The following is a 7,671-nucleotide window of genomic DNA, read 5'->3' as shown; positions in this document are numbered from 1 at the left end:
AGATGAAAAGGGGCATTTATGAGAAGGGAAAGGGCCTATTTTTAAATGGGGGCACTTATAAGAAAAAGGGGCACTTATTAAAAATGAAAGGGAGCACATGTGAAGATATAAGATGCGCTTATCCAAGTTAAAAGGGGTAGTTATTAAAAGGGGAAGGGGCACTTTAAAAACTTAATAGGGGCACTTGTCAGAGTAAAAGGGGCACTTTCCTATGTAAAAAGGGGCACTTTTCCTATGCAAAAAGGGGCACTTTTAGGGTACTTGACCAAATGGGAGGGCACTCTGCCCCCCCCCCCTCTCGGAGCGCCGCCTCTGCTTATATAGTATGTAGTCCACCTCTTCTTGTTATAATAAACTAATTCTACTTAGTACTGCTTCGTGTTCATAGGCCATAGAAACCACTGTTTGATGCACAAGTTAAATCTTCCATTTAGTTTTACTTTGTACTGTGGTTCATTAAATAGGAATGTTGATTTCCACACCATATTAAAATTAAGGCCAACCATATGACATAAAAATATCTATTAATTTGAATTATGCTAGATCTATTTTATTTTGTTAAGGAGAAAGGGATGCCTTGATTGTCGTATTGATTTTCTTCTTCTTTTTGTTCCAAAAGATTGAAACTGAAGAGCTGGAAGGAGGACATTACAACATCTCTTATATTTGCAAGATGAAGCAGAAAGTCACATGCAGGTACAGTTATCAGGTTATTTAGCACACACATATTAAACGACCACCTATTAATTCACTCAAAAGGAAATGGAACTAAGTTGACATTGCAAGCATATATAGTGGAGGGTATATTTTATTCTAGTTCTGCACCTAGTATACAAATATTGATGTCTTTTCTTTCTATGTTTACAAAGGAAAATTTGTCCTTATTTACAGGAGGTCCTGTGTTTAGAAGAGCCATATCAAATGCACATTGTAAGCACTACATGTAGGGTATACACAGGACCCCTCATTTTTTTGTTGTTGTAAGGGGTACTTTCACTTCTTGAGCAATGAAGATGAAGAAGAACACAAAATAAGATTGATAAAAGTCTGTTAATAGGATGTATTATGGTTGATATGTATCCATCAGTATCAGTTTTTAATTGAAGTACATGTACCTACTTTGTTTTCTCTCATGTAGGATGATGCCTCTCTACAGTGGATGATGAAGGCATTCTGGTTTGCAAACTCAGGAGAGGAACAAAGAACAGATGTTGACGGGATCATATCTAGAGATGCGGGCCTACTACACTTCATACGAGCAAGTGTGCTAATATACATGAAGGTACCCCCAATAAATTTTTGTGGTCATGGAGAAAATTATAGATCTAAAACAGATATTTTTCATTGTCAGTTGACTTGTAAAAGAATAATTGACTTAATATCACAATTGTAATTTAGATTAAAAATTAAATGTCAATATAGATGAAATATAAGTCTACATTACGTATGTTTCAGTAGCATTATTTCCAGTACATTCTCTGGTCAAAGTTGTTTGGTCATTTTATGTCCCATACTTAACCGAGTATTATTCAATTACCGGTATGAGCACGAGTTGTATTACATTGTATTACTTATTTCATACCTTGTCTGATCCGAGCTCCAGCAGGCCTATCGTCTTAATGGGATCATCAGTAATAATTTAAGATGCGGTCAGTATTTAAACTAGTCTTGTACAAAAAATAGTTTAGGTTTGCCCACTAGAACCCCAAGTGAATTTCAGTCCTTCCTTTTTCTGAGCAGGTATCAGGGTGTATGTTATTAGTCATTGTTGATTTTTTTTATATCTTATTTCATTTTTCCATTCAACAGACTTGGGTTATATTTTTTTCTGAAAACTAGGCTACAACTTTAGTGATGGATGCAGAAGATATCTACACGAGACTACGTCTTAAAGATGCCACCCTCATATAATGAAAGAGGACAATAGAGATGGGTTTAAACTGGAATATTTACATGATATTTATTTGTTATTTGTATTATATGTTTGTAGAATACTACATTCAATAAAGCTAATGAAGTTTATCATCTTGTCGACTTTCAAATAATTAAAGATAACTAATCCTCAACGAATAAACATTAAAATTCTAACAATGTCAACTACCATCTTATAGGATGAAACTGAGGACTGGGCAGAAAGATTCTCCTTCAAATTTGATTGATAAAGGTCTATCAGTCTATATCAAAGATTGAATTAATCAATGATATTTTGATTATAATTATACATGTTAAAATTCATTTACCTCTATGGACTTCTGTATGGGAAGTTTTGTAGATTATGAAATTATTGCTACTTCAAGTATTGTATGTAAGAAGGTTTGAAAGACAACACTCTAAATGCATTAAATATGGAAACTGCTAATCCTCATTGCCTTTCGTATCCAAACTGGTAGCTTTCATAGAATCATGTTTCGATGCTTCCCAACTAAAGAAAACAGGGAGTGGGGGGGGGGGGGGGCTTGCTATCCTCTTATCTTATCCTCTGTACAAATATAATTATATGTTTATATTAGAAGGATTTAGAAAGTGAAATTTTGAATTATAGCATTACTGTTGGTAGAAGTAATGGCAGTGTCGGGAGGGGGGGGGGGGTTCCTGGTGAAATTTACGGTATGCCAATGTCAAATTAATAAAAAAGAGAAAACTATTCTTAATAATAAAAATTATACAGTACATGGGCCTCCTAACAAAAACCCTGGTACCACTGTTGTGTTTTGAGTGTGTTTTTTTTTTTTTGGGGGGGGGGGGGGCTGGCAAACCAATTACAAATTTCCAGTGTTAAATTCAAATTTTTTTTCTTTAACAAAATTATGTCAATATATTGTAAATAAACAATGTTTCACTTTCCTTATTTTCAAGTTAGATATTTGAATAAAATGATTAACATATACTTTCCGGTTTCTCTGGCCTCTACATTAAAAATGTTCTACTTCTAGCAAAGCTCCTGGAAAGGCTGCAAAAAGGGAGAGTGAAGAGAATGAAATTGAAATGTGGACAGTAATGGAGTGAATATGGAATGGTTGATGGTAGTTGATAACGAGTGAATGCAAATGAGTGGCAACAAGTACGACTGAAAGTGAGACAGAAAGGAATTGCAACAGGTTGCTCAGTCAAGAGAACAAACCTTGCAGAAGATAGTTTTCGAAAGACAGAGAAAGAGAGAAAAGGGGAATTATAAAAGAAGGACAAGGGGCATGTGTCAAAGGGGCATTTATGAGAAAGGGTTGGGGTAGGGGCTCCTATTAAACAGGGAAAGGGGCACATATCAAAAGGTAAAAGGGCACTTGTTAGAAAGTTTAAGGGGACGCGTGTCAAAGTAAAAAAAAATGAAAGGGCTTTTATCAGATATCACAAGGGGCACTTATGAAAATGGAACAGTGGCACTTATTATGAAGTTAAAGGGGCATTTGTTGAAGAAAAAGGGGCACCTGTCAGATTTGAATAGTGGGTAATTATCGCCAGGGCCGTAGCCAGAGTTTGGGGGGGGGGGGGACACATACATGTAATTGATCGACGTCCTGGGGAGGGGTCAAAAAGAGTTCAACCGATCTTGGATTTTTTTTCTTCTTTTTTTTCTTCAATGTATGTGAAAGAATGTGTAGTTTTCTCTCGAGTTTGTCTCATCATGCGTGGGATCTGTGGGTGCTGGGGTTCCTGCAGCAACCCTGTACATGGATTTTCTTCAGTGGGTGCATATAACTCGTGGACTTCACATTGTAAACCTTCAAATGATGAATTATCATCGAGTCCCCCACCCCCCCCCCCCCCTTCCCTCATTATTTTAGAAAGAAAGCAAAGAGAACTTTTAAGAGAAAAAGAGAAAGGAAAGGAAAAAATGGTAGCTAGGCCTAAACAAAAACAAGAGGCAAGATAAAAGAAAACAAGATTGAAGATATGGTATCAATATTATCTTGCTCCTTTCCCTTTTTCTTTTGTCTTCTTTTCATTTCAATTTTCTTGCAAGTTATTTCTTTCTTCCTTGGTATCTATTCCGTATTCTTTATTTCTTCCATTCATTTATTATTTATATATATTTTACTTTTTAACTTTGTTATTTTTCTTTCTAATCCCATTTTTCTTTCTTCCTTTTCTTCCTTATGCAGTTAAGTGAGCATAGATCATAGAAATAATTTAAGTGCAATACACAAGTATTTTATTTTTGATAAATGTCTGTATGTAGGCCTATTCTTGTTATCTATTTTATACAGTTTATAATACTGTATCACATATTCAATACCATAATGCAACCTCTGCTTGTAATATTTAAAAAGCAAACCTAGAACTGATTATTTACCAATTCATGAAAAGAACTAGACTCCCATTAATCTCAGAAAAGTAGGCCTAGGCTACTCACAAATTGCCTATCAAGACTCTTACTTGAAATATATGCTATATATCTTGTCTACCGGTACTGACATTTTGGCATTTACTAGTAATTAAACACAGCATTTATGACTGTATTATCTAAATGACCATGACATTGCTTTTCTATGTCATATTATAGGCCTGCCATTATTCGATGCTGCGCATGCCTCGATCATACATGAATATTCAAGAGAATCGAGACTTTCCCCGGCCCTGCCTAATGAATATTCATGATAAAACAGGAATCCGGGCTCGCCGTGGTACGAAAAAATAAGACGCCCCCGGGCTGATCACCGGCTGGCGTCTTTTTTTAAACGTAACCCAGCCATCCTACCGCTGCATCTAATATTTGAATATTTTTGTGTTGGTACGTTGTGGTGGAGGTCAAAATTAAATCGGCCAGATTTTGGACTAACCAGTATCAGTGGCGGATCCAGGGGGGGGGGAGGGGCACAGGGGGCACGTGCCCCCCCCCCCCCCCCCCCCCCCCCGGCCCAAAAAAAATATGTTAAACTGATCAGCCCTAAATTCGACCAAAATGTACTGAAAAACAGGGGCGTGCCCCCCCCCCGGCCAATAAAAAAAAATATTTATGCCAATGGCTGACTTAAAAAGGTGACCTTACCCCCCCCCCCCCCCCCAACGGAGCAAAATGTCAAATTAAAAAATTTAGTGACCCAAAAAAATGTGTCCTCTTAACCCCCCCCCCCAAAAAAAAAAAATATATATATATATATATATATATAAATAAATAAAGGGAAACGGGGAGATATATATATAGAGAGAGAGAGGGGGGGGGGGGGGGGGGGGGAGAAAGGAAACAAAATCATGAAACCTATAGTTTACAGATGCTGATGAGTTTGCTTGACATGGGCCTATACAAAAACGGAGAAGAATAGAACAGTTTGAAAAACAGTTCTATAAAATAGTTATTAAGAGAGAAAGAGAGATGATTTCTAAAATGAAATGATAAAGGTTCTGTGAATTTCAAGGAGAATAACAACTTCTATCACTCGTGACGGCCGTCTGAAAGGTTCTGAAATCAATTGTTAAAAAAATGAAGGACTTCGGGCCTCCCTACCGAAGGCTCTGCCCAGGCAGAGGCTTTAAGGTGGGCCTCTGGACCCCCAAATGAATTTTTTGTTATATAAAATTGTCGTTAGTAGAGTGGGTTTGTTGAAGGTTCTAAATAGCTCAAACTTGAGAGAGCATGGGGGCTCCGCCCCTGGAACCCAAGCCTTGCCTCTGCAAACCGAAGGAGACCTTAAGCAGCGGCCAATGCATCCCATCCGTAAGTGGTTCCCAAGAAAAACCCTTTGTTCTATACACTTGTCTTTAATGGGGAGTTATGGCCCAAAATGATGAAAATTCGTCTCATATAACAATTTTCTGATTTTGTCATATTCTGAAACTACATAATTTTTTTTCCATATCCTAAAAATAAATCAGCATGAAAAAATTAAGAGAAAGCCATAAAATTAGCGGTTTTGTAAATTAGAGCAAACTTTTCATGCGTGACCTTGAACAAAGAATCTAAGAAAATTTATTTATTTTTTATGTCAATTAAGTTAATTGCTATTGTTGTATATTGTACAAATACAAACATTTTAATGGAAATATCAATTGTTGAAAGTATGAGAGAACTTCATAATAAAACAATTCAACCTAAGTTTAAAAAGAGTAACATTTATCGTTTATAACTTTATATTGTATTTTTATAACTTGTTTTGTGTCTCAGAAAAATGTGAGCTTATGTTTCTCTTTGTTTTTCTAGGAATCAGTTTTTTTATTGATTGTCTGAATTCACAATAGGATAACTCAAGAGTGGGATGTCTGATTCTGTTTAAACCTTGCATGTTTGTTGATGAAATGTTTTTCTAGGAGGTGATTTATTTAGAATCCCATTACATTTTTTATTTTCTTGTAATAATGTCATGAATAGATGATTAGCTCCGAAAAAATAAAAACAAAAGGAATTAAATCATATTAAAAAAACAAAAGAAAAACAAATAGTTTTTGATAATTCACATCCTAGAGATATATTTAGAGAAAATCTGTGGCAAAAATCAGCTTTCTAGTGTGAATGGTATTCTGTAGAGCCTAAGATTTGAAAATATTGGCTAATTTGCATAATTGGATGCTAATAAGCGTTTTATGGTGAAAAAAATTTACAATCATAATCGTCCTTGATATATAACCTTTCCATTCATTTTCTGTTCATCTTCAAAGGGCTTTGCAGCCTATTTTGAAGATTTGTGGAAATCTTGGTTACCAGTTAGTGAAATTTCTATAAATAAAATGCATTTTATAAATACGTCTTTTTAGGGTTAAAGATGAAAGAAAAAAAATACAACGATCATTTTATTAGATACGCCAATGACTAATTCTCTCTCCCTCTTGGTATCTCTCCCTTCCTCTTGTTCTCTCTCTCTCTCTCTTCCTCTTTTTCCCTCTCTCTGTCTCTCCCTCTGTTCTCTCTCTCTCTCTCTCTCCCTCTTGTTCTCTCTCTCTCTCTACTTTTTGTTCTCTCTCTTTCCCTCTCGCTTAGCCGTCTGGTTTCTTTTCTCCTTCTTTCTTCTTTCTTTCTTCTTGTTCTTCTTCCTAGTGTTCTTCTTTATCAACCTTGTTAAAACACGCTTGCTTACAATATATTTTTTCACCTGACGAAGTGTTGCAGCGGCGCACAAAAGGTCGTGATCTTTTTGATCCCTTGTTGACCATAAAATTGGGAGACAAACGAATATCACTAGCTATATTATTTTCGAACCTTGTTCTCGTTTTGCTTCTTCTCCTTCCTAAGCCTTCTTCTTATTGTCCTTCCTTTTCTTCTTTGCTTGCGCTCCTAATTTTTCTATCGGCGACGAATTTGACCTAAACAACATAAAGTAATTTCATGAGTTCATAATACAGAGAGAGAGAAAAAAAAATCATCGTTCTAATACAATATCTATCTACACATTTATTTCTATATGTTTATTTTTATTTACATTCATCAAAATAGTTATCATCATCTGCTAGTTGACAAACTACAATTCAATCTAATTGTAAATGCACTACTTTGATCGTTTTGAGTTCAAAATATTACCAATACTTCGACCATGTCAACTCAAACATGTTTACAAAATGACGAATAAAAAAATCTTTGGTAAACTAATTCGTCTGTTCAGAGCCAAAAGGGCGTTAACTCTGTATTAAAGTGTATGAGTTAAGGCCTTTTTACCTCCAAACAGATGAATTATGATTGCAGTACGCTCCTTCCATGAAACACTATTTTATGGCATTCTTGAAAAAACAGAAATAAATTCGAAC

Source organism: Strongylocentrotus purpuratus, unplaced genomic scaffold (genome assembly GCF_000002235.5).
Source record: "Strongylocentrotus purpuratus isolate Spur 01 unplaced genomic scaffold, Spur_5.0 spur5_scaffold_1, whole genome shotgun sequence".
Classification (NCBI taxonomy): Eukaryota; Metazoa; Echinodermata; class Echinoidea; order Camarodonta; family Strongylocentrotidae; genus Strongylocentrotus; species Strongylocentrotus purpuratus.
Note: the sequence above shows the minus strand (reverse complement) of the source record.